The following is a 10,084-nucleotide window of genomic DNA, read 5'->3' as shown; positions in this document are numbered from 1 at the left end:
GCGTGAGCATACAAGGGCAACGGGTACCCAGGAGGTGGCCTTTCGTACCACGACGGCGACACCACTAGCCTCACGACCATCTCGCGACGATGGGGCCTCCTCTTCTTCGGCGGGGGCAGCTCGGGCTCGTTGAGGGGAGCCTTGCCCTTCTCCACGGCCGAGAACCTCCGTATCGATGCCATGACCTCACCAACAGGGAGTGGAGCAAGGAAAGAGAAGAAGAAGGAGAGGCAGAGGAGAGACGGGTGATGGGGGCTCCGCCCCACCTCCCATTTATAGCCAAGGGGAGACCAACCACCGGCCTCCATGATCTAAGGTAATAATGATCTTTCTCCTGCATGCAGCAGGGAGCCGTCAAGTTGGGCAGTTGCCAAGGCAACGTGGGGAAGCGGAGACACCCACATCCAATCAACCGCCACGCGTCGACCAAGGCCGCAAGCTATTGGGGTCCACGGCGCTCCGCACTTGACCTTTGGCTTCGCCTCGAAGCCAAGCCCGAGCGTGCCTTGGGTTGGGGGGCTACTGTCGGCGTTCTGGGAATGGGGGTCCCCAGACTTTACCTGCCTACGTCCCACAGCATGGCTCTGCGAGCGGGCCCGTATGGCCCATCTTCACCAACAAGCACTCAAGACCCTCGCGAGAGGCCAAGCCTCGCGAGGCGGATGACACAAGACCTCCTTAGGAGCGGCCTCACCAGGCTGGCTTGCGAGGGGCGGAGAGTTCAAGGCAAGGCAAACCTAGCAAGGTTTCAATGACGTGAGCCATGACGATCAAGATCAGGTGGGCGCCAGGCGGGCGCCAGCGCGCACAATGTCCTTGTTTCCTCTTTGTTTCTAAGGAAGCAAGTGCAGGCGCGGAGTACCGAGGCATCAAGCAAAGGTTTCCATATCAGTGCAACGAGACCAAGACCGTCAAGACGGCAAGATGGAGGTCACCATTGAGCCCAAGGCGGCGTCACCACCAGAGCCTTTTGCAGGCGAAGATTGCTTTTATCATGATAAGTTGTACTAGCTGTCCTCTTTCAAATTGGCTGTTGTTGGCTCCCTTCCCGCTCAATATTTGGGGAGAGGACCAGGGCCCCTATAAGTAGGATTAGCCACCACAGTAGGCGGGAACGGATTGAACGGGTCTGGAACTCATTCAGTTCATCCTCACACCAACCAAGCACAAGAACACCTCTCCTCAGGAGGCTGTTCTTCCCCTTATACTGTTCATCCTCAGCCCAAGAGGCAATCCACCACCACCACACTGGAGTAGGGTATTACACCGCAACGGTGGCCCAAACCAGTATAAATCTTGTGTCCTTTGTGTTGCGAGTTCATCGAGTTAGCCCTTGAGATGTTAGCAAAGCTAGGACGTGGATCGGTAGGGGGAGATCTTCGCGCGCACCCCAGTGTTCAAACCTTGAGGGTTTTGCCGGAACCCGAGATCCGACACTAGTGCATCCGTTGCATGGCAATCCCTACTCCTCACATTGACATCAATTGATGGGCATCTCCATAGCCCGTTGATTAGCCGCGTCAATGTGAGACTTTCTCCTTTTTTGTCTTCTCGGCACAACCCCCATCATTATATTCTATTCCACCCATAGTGCTATGTCCATGGCTCACGCTCATGTATTGCGTAAAAGTTGAAAAAGTTTGAGAATACTAAAGTATGAAACAATTGCTTGGCTTGTCATCGGGGTTGTGCATGATGTGAGCATTTTGTGTGATGAAAATGAAGCATAGCCAAACTATATGATTTTGTAGGGATGAGATTTCTTTGGCCATGTTATTTTGAGAAGACATAATTGCTTGGTTAGTATGCTTGAAGTATTATTATTTTTATGTCGATATTAAACTTTTGTCTTGAATCTTATGGATCTGAATATTCTTGCCACAATAAAGAGAATTACATGGATAAATATGTTAGGTAGCATTCCACATCAAAAATTCTGTTTTTATCATTTACCTACTTGAGGACAAGCAGGAATTAAGCTTGGGGATGCTTGATACGTCTCCAACGTATCTATAATTTTTTATTGTTCCATGCTATTATATTATCAACCTTGGATGTTTCATATGCATTTATATGCTATTTTATATGATTTTTGGGACTAGCCTATTAACCTAGAGCCCAGTGCCAGTTTCTGTTTTTTCCTTGTTTTTGAGTTTCGCAGAAAAGGAAAACCAAACGGAGTCCAATTGATCTGAAACTTCACGGAACTTATTTTTGGACCAGAAGAAGGACATGGAGTAAAAGAGTTGGGCCAGAAGAGTCCCGGGCTGCCCACGAGGGTGGGGGGCGCGCCCACCCCTTGGGCGCACCTCCCTGCCTCATGGACAGCCCGGAGTCCCCCCTGACTTGTCCCCGACTCCAACACCTCTTATATAATTCAAAACTTCCAGAAAGAAACCTAGATCGGGAGTTCCGCCGCCAGAAGCCTCCGTAGCCACCGAAAACCAATCTAGACCCGTTCTGTCACCCTGTCGGAGGGGGAATCCCTCTCCGGTGGCCATCTTCATCATCCCGGCGCTCTCCATGACGAGGAGGGAGTAGTTCTCCCTCGGGGCTGAGGGTATGTACCAGTAGCTATGTGTTTGATGTCTCTCTCTATCTCGTGTTCTGGAGTTGGCACGATCTTGATGTATCGCGAGCTTTGCTATTATAGTTGGATCTTATGATGTTTCTCCCCCTCTACTCTCTTGTAATGGATTGAGTTTTCCCTTTGAAGTTATCTTATAGGATTGAGTCATTAAGGATTTGAGAACAGTTGATGTATGTCTTGCATGTGCTTATCTGTTGTGACCATGGGATATCACGGGATCCACTTGATTTATGTTTTGGTGATCAACTTGCGAGTTCCGTGACCTCGTGAACTTATGGATAGGGGTTGGCACACGTTTTCGTCTTGACTCTCCGGTAGAAACATTGGGGCACTCTTTGAAGTTCTTTTTATTGGTTGAATAGATGAATCTGAGATTGTGTGATGCATATCATATAATCATACCCACGGATACTTGAGGTGACATTGGAGTATCTAGGTGACATTAGGGTTTTGGTTGATTTGTGTCTTAAGGTGTTATTCTAGTACGAACTCTTGAATAGATCGATCAGAAAGAATAACTTTGAGGTTGTTTCGTACCCTAGAATAATCTCTTCATTTGTTCTCCACTATTAGTGACTTTGGAGTGACTCTTTGTTGCATGTTGAGGGATAGTTATATGATCCAATTATGTTATTATTGTCGAGAGAACTTGCACTGGTGAAAGTATGAACCCTAGGCCTTGTTTCAACACATTGCAATACCGTTTGTGCTTACTTTTATCATTAGTTACCTTACTGTTTTTATATTTTCATATTACAAAAACTTATATCTACCATCCAAATTGCACTTGTATCACCATCTCTTCGCCGAACTAGTGCACCTATACAATTTACCATTGTATTACGTGTGTTGGGGACACGAGAGACTCTTTGTTATTTGGTTGCATGGTTGTTTGAGAGAGACCATCTTCATCCTACGCCTCCCACGGATTGATAAACCTTAGATCATCCACTTGAGGGAAATTTGCTACTGTCCTACAAACGTCTGCACTTGGAGGCCCAACAACGTCTACAAGAAGAAGGTTGTGTAGTAGACATCAAACTCTCCCGAAGGTTTCATTCCGTTTGATATTCCTTTTCTGCGAAACACTGAAATAGGCAAAAAACAACAATTTGCACTGGGCCTTTGGTTAGTAGGTTAGTCCCAAAAATAATATAAAAAGGTAAATTAAAGCCCATTAAACATCCAAAACAGATAATATAATAGCATGGAACAATCAAAAATTATAGATACGTTGGAGATGTATCAAGCATCCCCAAGCTTAATTCCTGCTCGTCCTCGAGTAGGTAAATGATAAAAACAGAATTTTTGATGTGGAATGCTACCTAGCATAATTCTCAATGTAATTTTATTTATTGTGGCATGAATGTTCAGATCCGAAAGATTGAAGACAAAAGTTTAATATTTACATAAAAATAATAATACTTCAAGCATACTAACAAAGCAGTCATGTCTTCTCAAAATAACATGGCCAAAGAGAGTTATCCCTACAAAATCATATAGTCTGGCTATGATCCATCTTCACCACACGAAATATATAAATCATGCATAACCCCAATGACAAGCCAAGCAATTGTTTCATACTTTTGATGTTCTCAAACTTTTTCAATCTTCACGCAATACATGAGCGTGAGCCATGGATATAACACTATAGGTGGAATAGAATGGTGGTTGTGGAGAAGACAAAAAGGAGAAGATAGTCTCACATCAACTAGGCGTATAAATGGGCTATGGAGGTTCCCATCAATAGATATCAATGTGAGTGAGTATGGATTGCCATGCAACAGATGCATTAGAGCTATAAATGTAAGAAAGCTCAACAAAAGAACTAAGTGGGTGTGCATCCAACTCGCTTGCTCACGAAGACCTAGGGAATTTTGAGGAAGCCCATCATTGGAACATACAAGCCAAGTTCTATATTGTAAAATTTCCACCAGTATATGAAAGTGACAACATAAGAGACTCTCTATCATGAAGATCATGGTGCTACTTTGAAGCACAAGGGTGGTAAAAGGATAGTAACATTGTCCCTTCTCTTTTTTTCTCTCATTTTTTGGGCCTTCTCCTTTTTTATGGCCTTTCTCCCTTTTTTATTTTCATCCGGAGTCTCATCCCGACTTGTGGGGGAATCATAGTCTCCATCATCCTTTCCTCACATGGGATAATGCTCTAATAATGATGATCATCACACTTTCATTTACTTACAACTCAAGAATTACAACTCGATACTTAGAACAAAATATGACTCTATGTGAATGCCTCCAGCGGTGTACCGGGATGTGCAATGAATCATGAGTCACATGTATGAAAGAATTATGAAGGTGGCTTTGTAACAAATACGATGTCAACTACATGATCATGCAAAGCAATATGACAATGATGAAGCGTGTCATAATAAACAGAATGGTGGTAAGTTGCATGGCAATATATCTCGGAATGGCTATGGAAATGCCATAATAGGTAGGTATGGTGGCTGTTTTGAGGAAAGTATATGGTGGGTTTATGGTACCAGCGAAAGTTGTTCCCGGTACTAGAGAGGCTAGCAATGGTGGAAGGGTGAGAGTGCGTATAATCCATGGACTCAACATTATTCATAAAGAATTCACATAGTTATTGCAAAAATCTATTAGTTATTGAAACAAAGTACTATGCACATGCTCCTAGGGGGATAGATTGGTAGGAAAAGACCATCGCTCGTCCCCGACCGCCACTCATAAGGAAGACAATCAATAAATAAATCATGCTCCGACTTCATCACATAACGGTTCACCATACGTGCATCCTACGGGAATCACAAACTTTAACACAAGTATTTCTCAAATTCACAACTACTCAACTAGCATGACTCTAATATCACCATCTTCATATCTCTAAACAATCATCAAGTATCAAACTTCTCATAGTATTCAATGCACTTTTTATGATAGTTTTTATTATACCCATTTTGGATGCTTATCATATTAGGAATAATTTTATAGCCAAAGCAAATTACCATGCTGTTCTAGAGGACTCTCAAAATGATATAAGTAAAGCATGAGAGATCAATAATTTCTATAAAATAAACCTCCACCGTGCTCTTAAAAAGGTATAAGTGAAGCACTAGAGCAAAATTTATCTAGCTCAAAAGATATAAGTGAAGCACATAGAGTATTCTAATAAATTCCGATTCATGTGTGTCTCTCCAAAAGGTGTGTACAGCAAGGATGATTGTCGTAAACTAAAAGGCAAAGACTCAAATCATACAAGACGCTCCAAGCAAAACACATATCATGTGGTGAATAAAAATATAGCATCAAGTAAAGTTACCAATGGACGAAGACGAAAGAGGGGATGCCTTCCAGGGCATCACCAAGCTTAGGCTTTTGGTTGTCCTTGAATTTTACCTTGGGGTGCCTTGGGCGTCCCCACGCTTAGACTTTTGCCACTCCTTATTCCATAATCCATCAAATCTTTACCCAAAACTTGAAAACTTCACAACACAAAACTCAACAGAAAATCTCATGAGCTCCATTAGTATAAGAAAACAAACCACCACTTAAGGTACTGTAATGAACTCATTCTTTATTATATTGGTGTTAAACCTAATGTACTCCAACTTCTCTATGGCTCACACCCCCCGATACTAGCCATAGATTCATGAAAATAAGCAAACACACGAAAAACAGAATCTGTCAAAAATAGAACAGTCTGCAGTAATCTGTAGGTTTCGAATACTTCTGTAACCCCAAAACTTATGAAATAAATTTGTGGACGTGAGTAATTTGTCTATTAATCATCTTCAAAAATAATCAACCTAATCTCACTCTCCAGTAAAAAAGTGGAAGCAAATCTCCTGAGCGCTAAAGTTTCTGTTTTTACAGCAAGATCGCAAAAACTTCCCCCAAGTCTTCCCAAAGGTTCTACTTGGCACAAACACTAATTAAAAGCATAGAACCACATCTAAACAGATGCTAGATGAATTATTTATTACTAAACAGAACTATAAAGCAAGAAACAAAAATAAAATTGGGTTGCCTCCCAACAAGCACTATCTTTTAACGCCCCTATCTAGGCATAAAAACAAGAATAGATCTAGGTATTGTCATCTTTTGTATGCAATTCATAAGTGGCTCTCATAATAGATTCATAAGTTAATTTAACTTTATTTCTTCCATGCCTTTCCTTAACTGAAATTGGAATCTAATATTTCCTTCTTTCATATCAATAATTGCACCAATCGTTCTAAGGAAAGGTCTACCAAGAATAATAGGACATGTAGGATTGCAATCAATATCAAGAACAATGAAATCTACGGGCACATAATTCCTATTTGCAACAATAAGAACATCATTAATCCTTCCCATAGGTTTCTTAATAGTGGAATCCGCGAGGTGCAAATTTAAAGAACAATCATCAAATTCACGGAAACCTAACACATCACACAAAGTTTTTGGAATCGTGGAAACACTAGCACCCAAATCACATAAAGCATAGAATTCATGATCTTTAATCTTAATTTTAATAGTAGGTTCCCACTCATCATGAAGTTTTCTAGGGATAGAAACTTCTAATTCAAGCTTTTCTTCCTAATATTGCACTAAAGCATCAACGATATGTTTGGTAAAAGCTTTATTTTGATTATAAGCATGCGGAGAATTTAGCACGGATTGCAACAAGAAAATACAATCTATCAAAGAGAAATTATTATAATTAAATTAAACCCTTGAAATCCAAAATAGTGGGTTCATTGCTATGTAAAGTTTTGACCTCTTCAAAACCACTTTTATTAATTTTTGCATCAAGATCTAAGAACTCTGAAGCATTGGGACGCCTGTTAGCTAAAGTTGACTCATCTCCAGTCCCATCATTATCAAGATTCATATTGCAAAACAAAGATTTATTAGGAGACACATTAATCACTTTTAGATCTTCATCCTTATTATTGTCAAAACTAGAAGAACACGCGTTTATAAAGCAATCTTTTTTAGCACGCATCCTAGCGGTTCTTTCTTTGCACTCATCAATGGAAATTCTCATGGCTTTGAGAGACTCATTGATATCATGCTTGGGTGGAATAGATCTAATATTCAAAGAATCAACATCAAGAGAAATTATATCTACGTTCCTCGCCAACTCATCAATCTTAGACATTTTTTCCTCAATGAAAGCATTGAAACTCTTTTGCGAACTAATAAATTCTTTAATACTAGATTCAAAATCAGAGGGCATCTTATTATAATTTCCATAAGAACTGTTGTAGGAATTACCATAATTATTAGAGGAATTACTAGGATATGGCCTACTATTAAAGTTTCCTCTATACGCGATGTTACCAAAACTGTTCCTACCAACAAAATTCACATTCATAGATTCATTTTTATTCTTAATCAAAGTAGACAAAGGCATATCATTAGGATCAACAGGAGCACTCTTATTAGCAAAGAACTTCATAAGTTCATCCATCTTTCCACTCAAAACATTAATTTCTTCTATCGCATGAACCTTTTTACTAGTAGATCTTTCGGTGTGCCATTGAGAATAATAAACCATAATATTATCTAGGAGTTTGGTAGCTTCTCCTAAAGTGATTTCCATAAAAGTGCCTCCCGTGGCCGAATCTAAAAGATTTCTAGAAGCAAAATTCAATCCGGCATAAAATTTTGTATGATCATCCATAAATTCAAAACATGAGTAGGGCAATTGTGAATCATTAATTTCATCCTCTCCCAAGATTGTGCAACATGCTCATGATCTAGTTGCTTAAAATTCAAAATATCGTTTCTAAGAGAGATGATCTTAGCGGGAGGAAATTACTTAGAGATAAAAGCATCTTTGTACTTATTCCAAGAATCAATACTATTTTTAGGCAAAGAAGAAAACCAAGTTTTAGCACAATCTCTAAGCGGAAACGGAAATAGATTCAATTTAACTATATCATTATCCACGTCCTTCTTATTTTGCATGTCACACAAATCAACAAAGTTGTTTAGATGGGTAGCGGCATCTTCACTAGGAAGGCCAGCAAATTGATCTTTCATGACAAGATTCAGCAAGGCAATATTAATTTCACAAGATTCAGCATCGGTAAGGGGAGCAATCAGAGTACTAATAAAACCATTATTGTTGGTATTGGAAAAATCACACAATTTAGTATTGTCTTGAGCCATTGTGACAAACAATCCAACACACAAGCACACAAGAAGCGAGCGAAAAAGAGGCGAACGGAAAAAGAGGGCGAATAAAACGACAAGGGTGAAGTGGGGGAGAGGAAAATGAGAGGCAAATAGCAAATAATGTAATGTGAGGGATAAGAGTTTGTGATGGGTACTTGGTGTGTCTTGACTTGTTCGTAGATCTCCCCGGCAACGGCGCCAGAAATCCTTCTTGCTACCTCTTGAGCACTGCGTTGGTTTTCCCTTGAAGAGGAAAGGGTGATGCAGCAAAGTAGCATAAGCATTTCCCTCGGTTTTTGAGATCCTAGGTATCAATCCAGTAGGAGACTACACGCAAGTCACCTCGCACCTACACAAACAAATAAGAACCTTGCAACCAACACGATAAAGGGGTTGTCAATCCCTTCACGTCCACTTGCAAAAGTGAGATATGATAGAGATAATAAGATAAATATTTTTGGTATTTTTATGATATAGATTGAAAGTAAAGATTGCAAAGTAAAATAGATTTGAAACTTATATGATGGGAAAATAGACCCGGGGGCCATAGGTTTCACTAGTGGCTTCTCTCAAGATAGCATAAGTATTACGGTGGGTAAACAAATTACTGTCGAGCAATTGATAGAAAAAGTGCATAATTATGAGAATATCTAGGAATGATCATGTATATAGGCATCACGTCTGCAACAAGTAGACCGAAACGATTCTGCATCTACTACTATTACTCCACACATCGACCGCTATCCAGCATGCATCTAGAGTATTAAGTTCATAAGAACAGAGTAACTCATTAGGCAAGATGACATGATGTAGAGGGATAAACTCAAGCAATATGATATAAACCCCATATTTTTATCCTCGATGGCAACAGTACAATACGTGCCTTGCTGCCCCTGCTGTCACTGGGAAAGGACGCTGCAAGATTGAACCCAAAGCTAAGCATTTCTCCCATTGCAAGAAAGATCAATCTAGTAGGCCAAACCAAACTGGTAATTCGAAGAGACTTGCAAAGATAACAAATCATACATAAAAGATTTCAGAGAAGAATCAAATATTGTTCATAGATAATCTTGACATAAACCCACAATTCATCGGATCTCGACAAACACACCGCAAAAAGAATTACATCGTATAGATATCCAAGAAGATAGAGGAGAACTTTTTATTGAGATACAAAGAGAGAGAAGAAGCCATCTAGCCAATAACTATGGACCCGAAGGTCTGTGGTAAACTACTCACACATCATCGGAGAGGCTATGGTGTTGATGTAGAAGCCCTCTGTGATATATTCCCCCTCCGGTGGAGCTCTGGAAAAGGCCCCAAGATGGGATCTCTTGGGTAC

This window comes from Triticum dicoccoides, chromosome 4A (genome assembly GCF_002162155.2).
Source record: "Triticum dicoccoides isolate Atlit2015 ecotype Zavitan chromosome 4A, WEW_v2.0, whole genome shotgun sequence".
In the NCBI taxonomy this organism is placed as follows: Eukaryota; Viridiplantae; Streptophyta; class Magnoliopsida; order Poales; family Poaceae; genus Triticum; species Triticum dicoccoides.
The sequence above is the reverse complement of the archived record's forward strand: the minus strand, read 5'-3'. Positions refer to the sequence as shown.